Source organism: Aptenodytes forsteri, unplaced genomic scaffold, assembly GCF_000699145.1.
Source record: "Aptenodytes forsteri isolate BGI_AS27 unplaced genomic scaffold, ASM69914v1 Scaffold192, whole genome shotgun sequence".
Taxonomy (NCBI): Eukaryota; Metazoa; Chordata; class Aves; order Sphenisciformes; family Spheniscidae; genus Aptenodytes; species Aptenodytes forsteri.
In genome coordinates, this window is record NW_008794891.1 from 1,068,242 (window position 1) to 1,074,761 (window position 6,520).

The following is a 6,520-nucleotide window of genomic DNA, read 5'->3' on the forward strand; positions in this document are numbered from 1 at the left end:
GCCAGTTTGGGTCAGCTGTCCTGGCTGTGCCCCCTCCCAGCTTCTTGTGCACCTCCAGCCTTCTCAGTCGGTAGAGCATGGGAAGCTGAAGAGTCCTTGGCTAGTGTAAGCACTGCTCAGCAACAACTACAACATCGGTGCGTTATCAACATTGTTCTCCTCCTAAATCCAAAACACAGCACTGTGCCAGCTACTAGGAAGAAAATTAACTCTATCCCAGCCAAAACCAGGACAAGCTACTAGAAAAACCACCCGAAAATGCAACATAAATGCAAAGACTTCTTCCCATCAACAAAAGAACTGAAAAAAGAAAAAGATCTGAGTTCTTGGTTAATCTTACTTCTTTGTTACTGGGAATGTGGTGGTCAGTAACTTCTGTAGTTTCTATGAAATACTGTGTTTTTTCTCACAGGTCTCTAGAGGTTAATAAAGCAATGTGAATGAAGACTGGTAACAAGAATGATAAAAGAAAAAAGGAAGAGTGATAGGGAAAACCTAATCAAAGAGCTTGAGAAGCGATGGGAGCAGAAAGGTGTCTGGGAGTCAGATTTTTTGGGCTTTAAAGGATAAAGGAAAAAAATCCCTCAATCAAAATCCCTCTTCTCAAGAAGAGATGGGAGGTTGTTGATTCGAATAACTATGAACCTAGTTCACAAGCCTGAAAATAGTGACGATCTCTAATATCTTTAGGTTTGATCGAAATATGAGTTACAGGACATTCTAAGGGTATTTTAGAGGAAAGATTACTTTTTTTAAAAGAGAGGAGGAGGAGGAGGAGGAGGAGGAGAAGGAGGAGGAGGATGGGGGGGGTGAAATGTTCTGAGATGTTCCTATTTACCACATCGCAGGAAACAATGCTCAGGGAAAGTTTCAGCTACGGAACCTGGAGGTGACATGTTTCCGCACTAGATCCAAATAGAGAGGAGAAAGCTACCTAGCTTTGTTTATCGATTAGAGGAAGGTTTTCCCTTACGTTCTTTGAAAGGGAACAGTGACCTGTGAGGAATCGGCAGAGGCTGGAAATGGCCAAACAAACAACATTGCCCTCTGCAGTATGAAAGTTCAAGCTGGCCATCACTTATGAATATTTGATTAGATACCTTATCTCTTTGCAAGTAATGGACTGGTATAAATGTAAACACCCTACACGCAGCCTGCACCCGCATTATCAAAGCTGGAGTGCCCTGACAGTTTAGTGGTTTCCCTGGTTCTGAATGACAGGCCAGCTAGGACCTACCGACAGGCATTTTCCACCGTAGGTCAGCTCAGCTACACATAAACCATTCTTGGGCAGATGCTTACCAAATTATTTTAAAAAAACCTCAGTGGATGGAGTCCACTCCGGATGGAGTCCATCGAGGAAATTTGTTCCAGTGTGTAAATTCGCCTACCAATAAAAGGTTTTCCCTGAATCCTAACATAATGCTTCCTTGCTCGGTTTGAGCCTACTACTCATTCTCCTATCTCATGGGATATGGAGAGCAATGTACTACTTGCCTCTTTACAACAAGTGTTGTATATTTGAAGTTTCTTATGTTGTCTCCTCTCATTCTTTTATTCTTTTCATTCTTTCAGTCTTTCCTCATTGTCATGATTTACAGACCTCTGATCATTCTTCTTCTTCACCCTCTTTCTCCAGTTGACCCTTAGCTTTTTTTAAATCGTAATGCTCAGGCTGGGAACAGCAGTTCACCTGAGTCAGAGACCAGGGATAAGTCATGCGTCGCAGTACATAGCATACCCTGCCTCAGACAACCCGTTCCTGGACTCTGCAGCAGCCTGAGGTTATTGACTCGTGTTTGGGTTGTGAACTAAACTCATTTGCAAATCCCTTTTTGCAGAATTGCTGCCTCGTCCGCTGGGCGTCTGGGTAGTTGACATGTCGAAAGTAAATGTAAGAGTTTGCACTCGTCTTAATGGAATGCAACCTATTTTTTCAAACCATTTCTCCAATTTCTCAAGTAATTTTGTATTTTAGTATATTTTATGTTTTACCTTGTCCTATAAAGCAGTAGGAGCTCACCACAGTGTGATACAGTCTGCAGATGTAAGAAGTAAATACTTTATTCCATCATCCATGATATTAATGAAAATATTGAATGGTACTAAATCTAAGAGAAAAGCTGTAAAACCCCACAAGAGGACGTCAAAAGCATTGCTGAGATGAAAGTCTACTGTGTTAATAGTTTCTCTCCTATACATAGGATTTGATTTTTTACTATGGAAGGAAAGTAGTTTGCTTTGGCATGATTTTTTCTTAAAAACTCCATGTAGAACTTTACTTAGCCTATCTTCTAAGTATTTACAAGTGGTTTTATTTTGTGTTTTTTCCCCGAGAACTGAGGTTAAGCTGACTGGTCTGTAGTTGTTAGTTCCTTCTTACATTGTTTCTAGGTGTAAGCTTTATGGATAGCCTCTTCTAGCGTCTGGAGTGTCACCTTATAAAACTTAGTGCTTTCAGAAATGAACACAAAAGCTCTGAGATTGCCTTAGGTTTATTTAAGTACCAAGATCTAAGTACTCTGATGAATTTCCTCATGCCCCGGCTACTACTCGAAACATCTGTCTGTCTGTGTTGTCTTCAGTCTGTTTCTCTTTTCTAATCTGAGTTTTTACCCCAAGGCTTTAAATTCCATGTCCTGGGCAGTTAATATTTTTTAATATTAGACCACCGTTGAATTTTTTTAGTAAAACCTAACCCAGAGAGCACAAACCAGAATCCCAGGGCTGCCTCCTGACCGCCACTGCATCTTGCAGTGCTGCCTGCGGCTGGGCTTTCACAGGGAGGATGGAGCCTGCTGCCTCCCAGGATGCCTGTTTGTTGGGGAATGTGGCACAGGAGCTGTGTCTTATTATCCATTCAAGGTCAGATATATCTAGAACTGGTGTCAGATATTTTCTGGACAAGTGCAGTAGCAATTAGACACGTACCTCTGTTGTATTTTCAGCAGGCTCAACGCTGTCTCAGGCGACTCTTTGATACACTTTTGAATATGCAAAAGTTTAGACAACTCTCCTCCTGCGTCCACATTGTAGTATAGATTAGGTGAGAGATAAGTGCTATTTCTCAACAGCTGAGTGTACGATAGACAGTTGGGCTTTGTATATAGCAGTCATTAAAAACTTTGGTGCCCACATCTATAATATTGAGCGCTCTCACCCTCCAGAACAGTGCAGCTGCGTACAAACCACCTGCTGCAGATAGCTCTTGGCTTAGGGTAAATCCCAAACCATGCTGAGAATTGCTTGAGAGAGCTAGTTAGTCTGGGCTAAAAATAAGGCAGGGGCCATACTAAATATCTAACAGAATGGGTGATCAAATTCCAGTGCCTCTGCCTGGTGCTTTTTATTTCACCAGCATAGGCATCCCCTTTGCAAACTTTCAGGCTGAGCATCAGGTGCCTTTTAAGTTTAAGAACCTGGAAGGTTTAGATGTTGGTGGCGAATCAGCAGCCTGAATTTTTTTTTCTGGGCTTGTTTAGCCTTGGGAAGACTTGTGGGGGTCTTTTTGTGTATTAATATATGATGGTTGCAAGTAAGACAATAGAGCCAGACTCTCTTCAGTGGTGCTGTTACACAACAAGAGGCCATGGCTTGGCTCACTTCCATTGGAACAGAAGAAAAAACTTTATTATGGTGTAAGTGCTCAAACACTGGAACAAGTCACCGCAGCCGGTTGTGGAGTCTTCATCCTTGGAGGTATTCAGAACTCAGCTGGACAATGTCCTGAGCAACCCGCTGTAGGTGACATTGCTTTGAGCAATCCAAAACCCCTGTTTTGGATTAGACCATCTCAAAAGGTCCTTTCCAACCCCGATGACTCTGTGATTCTGAGTTACCATAAAAAATTAAATGGACTCTTGGAAGCAATAGAACAAATAAGAGGACATTGAATTGTCATACAAAATAGCCACTGTACAGTTTCCAAAAGACCTCTTGACTAGTGATGTTTGAAAGTGAGCAGCATGAGGGATGTGTCTCCTCTAAGTTCTCTGCAGCATTGTCTTTGCTCCTGAGGACTCGAGTACTTTAGGTCATGAGGGTGATTTCAGGCTTTGGACAGGATTTCTGAAGAAAGGGATTAAGGACAAGATTGTGTTTTTATAGGCACAGTCCTACTTTGCAGCAGAACAAAGGTTCATGTGCTTCGGATGGAGCCCCAAGAGCCCCAGAGCCTCAGGAAGCTCCTGAGGCTGCAGGTGAAACACGTCACCTGCACTTGTCCTCGTAGCTGATTGTACCAGGATGCAGGGAGAGACCATGGGACCTCGGCTGTGTGACGCGCTGTTTCGGGGGAACCGGTAGGTCATATCAACGTTATCTACACCAAGACTGTTCAGGTCACCCCAAGATGGAAAGAGTGGTGGCAGTGCTGCTGCCTACGCTGTGCACCTACCCCGAACGTGGAGAGGAGAGGAGAGGAGAGGAGAGGTCAGTGGAAGAGAAGGAGGGGAGGGAGGAAGGAGGGAGGGGGAGGGGGGAGGAGAGGAGAAGGAGAGATGAAAGCTGGGAGGGAAGCTGGGATTTTGCCCCGGCTGTATCCGCAGGTCCGTCCCAGCTCCTCACCCACACTAGCCCTGGTCCTTGGTGTGAGAGCAGAGCCCACCCTGTGCCGTCACCGCTGCCTGGGGGAAGAGGTGGGTTTTCTGACCCTGCTGCAGCGAACTGTGTTTCTGCACTTCGGTTTCTGGGTTGATTTATTTTTATTTTTCACACTGTTCATTTTAACTCCCAAGATGTTTTGTTTCTTCTTGCCTGGGACCTGCCTTACTAAGCAGTTTTTACACAGGCAATTTCCACATCATTAGGAGACTCCTGATGTGTCCGTCAGATCACCCAGGAGGATACACAAGACCAACTTGTAGGCATGTCTTTCAAGCAAGGCTCAGTTACCACGTGCAAGCCCACCCACCATGTAGGTTTTGCCCGAAGAAGAGAAGTGCTATCTGCAATTCAAGCCTAAATCCAGTCAGGGTTGGCTCTAGATACCCACAGCAAAACAAAACTGAAAGCCTAGCGGTGTCTGTCCCCTTCATCCTGGATCCGTCACTCTCCACCCTGTCTCCAGGAGCACTGATGGATCCCAAGCTCCTCTATCCGACTGCTCTTTTTCTACCCAAATAGTTTCCGAAAATGGTTGTGCAAGTGTCTTCTCAAACCAGGATCTCAATCTGAGGTCCTTCTGAAAATGTTGTGGTAAAAATCTGTGCAATCTTGAGATCAGATGAAAACAAAAAGGCAAAAGCAGAGCACAGAAGTGCTCTGCTGTGTCAGAAGACACCCCATTTCTCAAGTACATGGTGAGAGGCAGAGGCTCCATGGCCTTAATCATCTGCGCTACCGATATGAACACACCCTCTCTGCACGGGACCCAAAGACCACCAGAATAAGGAAATCTAATCTGGGGACTGGAGCATCTCTACTATGAGGAAATGCTGAGGGAGCTGGGACTGCTCAGCCTCGAGCAGAGAAGGCTCAGGGGGATTGAATCCATGTATACAAATACCTACAGGGAGGGTGCAAAGATGACGAGCCAGGCTCTTCCCAGTGGTGCCCTGTGCCAGGACCAGAGGCCACAGGCACAAACTGGACCACAGGAGGTTCCCTCTGAACATCAGGAAACACTTCTCAATGTGAGGGTGACCGAGCACTGGCACAGGTTGCCCAGGAAGGTTGTGGAGTCTCCCACCTTGGAGATACTCAGAAGCTGTCTGGACACGGTCCTGGGCAACCGGCTCTCGGTGGCCCTGCTTGAGCAGAATGCCTCCAGAGGTCCCTTCCAACCTCAACCATTCTGTGATTCTGTAATGACCTGGTGTTAGAAGCAGACCCTACATACCATCTTGTTCCTCAGGCATTTCTTAGCCACGGAGATCTGTCCGTGATAAAAGGTGTCTCCCCAGCTGCGAGTGGACAACTTCTTGTGTCTAATGGCCAGAAGGGTAGTTCTGAGTTGTACTCGACCTCCTAAGCAGCATCTTAGGATTCCACTGGAAGAATGCACTGAACCAGTACAAGACCCTGTAATTTTTCTCTCTCTCTCCTTGGTCCATATAACTGGCTTCTTCACCATCCAGCCCAGCTGCCAACAGGTTCTCCCAGAAACTACAGACTCTTGTTTAATTGCCCAGTCATTTTCTCAGTAGTGGTGACGGCTGCTAGTGAAAAGTGCCAAACGCAAGGATCACAAAGGTCAGGACTCACTGGGAAAATGCATTTATTCAGCAATCTCCCTTCAATTGATGCTTTTGAGGGGTTGAAAAGAATTAGATTTTCCAGAGGCAGTGACCATGCTTAAATTTAATGTCTGTGAATAATCCTGTTCATAAGCTATAAGTTATTCTAACTTTTCTTGGACATGAGGAAAAATGTCTTTACTGAAAGAGTGGTTAAACATTGGACCAGGCTGCCCAGGGAAGTGGTGGAGTCCCCATCCCTGGAGGTATTTAAAAGACGTGTAGATGCAGCACTTAGGGACATGGTTTAGTGGGCATGGGGGTGTTGGGTTGACAGTTGGACT

At 45.2% G+C, this 6,520-nt stretch overlaps 1 protein-coding gene across 1 annotated transcript in view; it reads left to right on the plus strand.

Annotated features, from left to right (window-relative positions):
- The window catches only part of DTNB (dystrobrevin beta), a 200,928-nt gene that overhangs the window by 124,540 nt on the left and 69,868 nt on the right, over positions 1 to 6,520 (plus strand). The window lies entirely within an intron of this gene.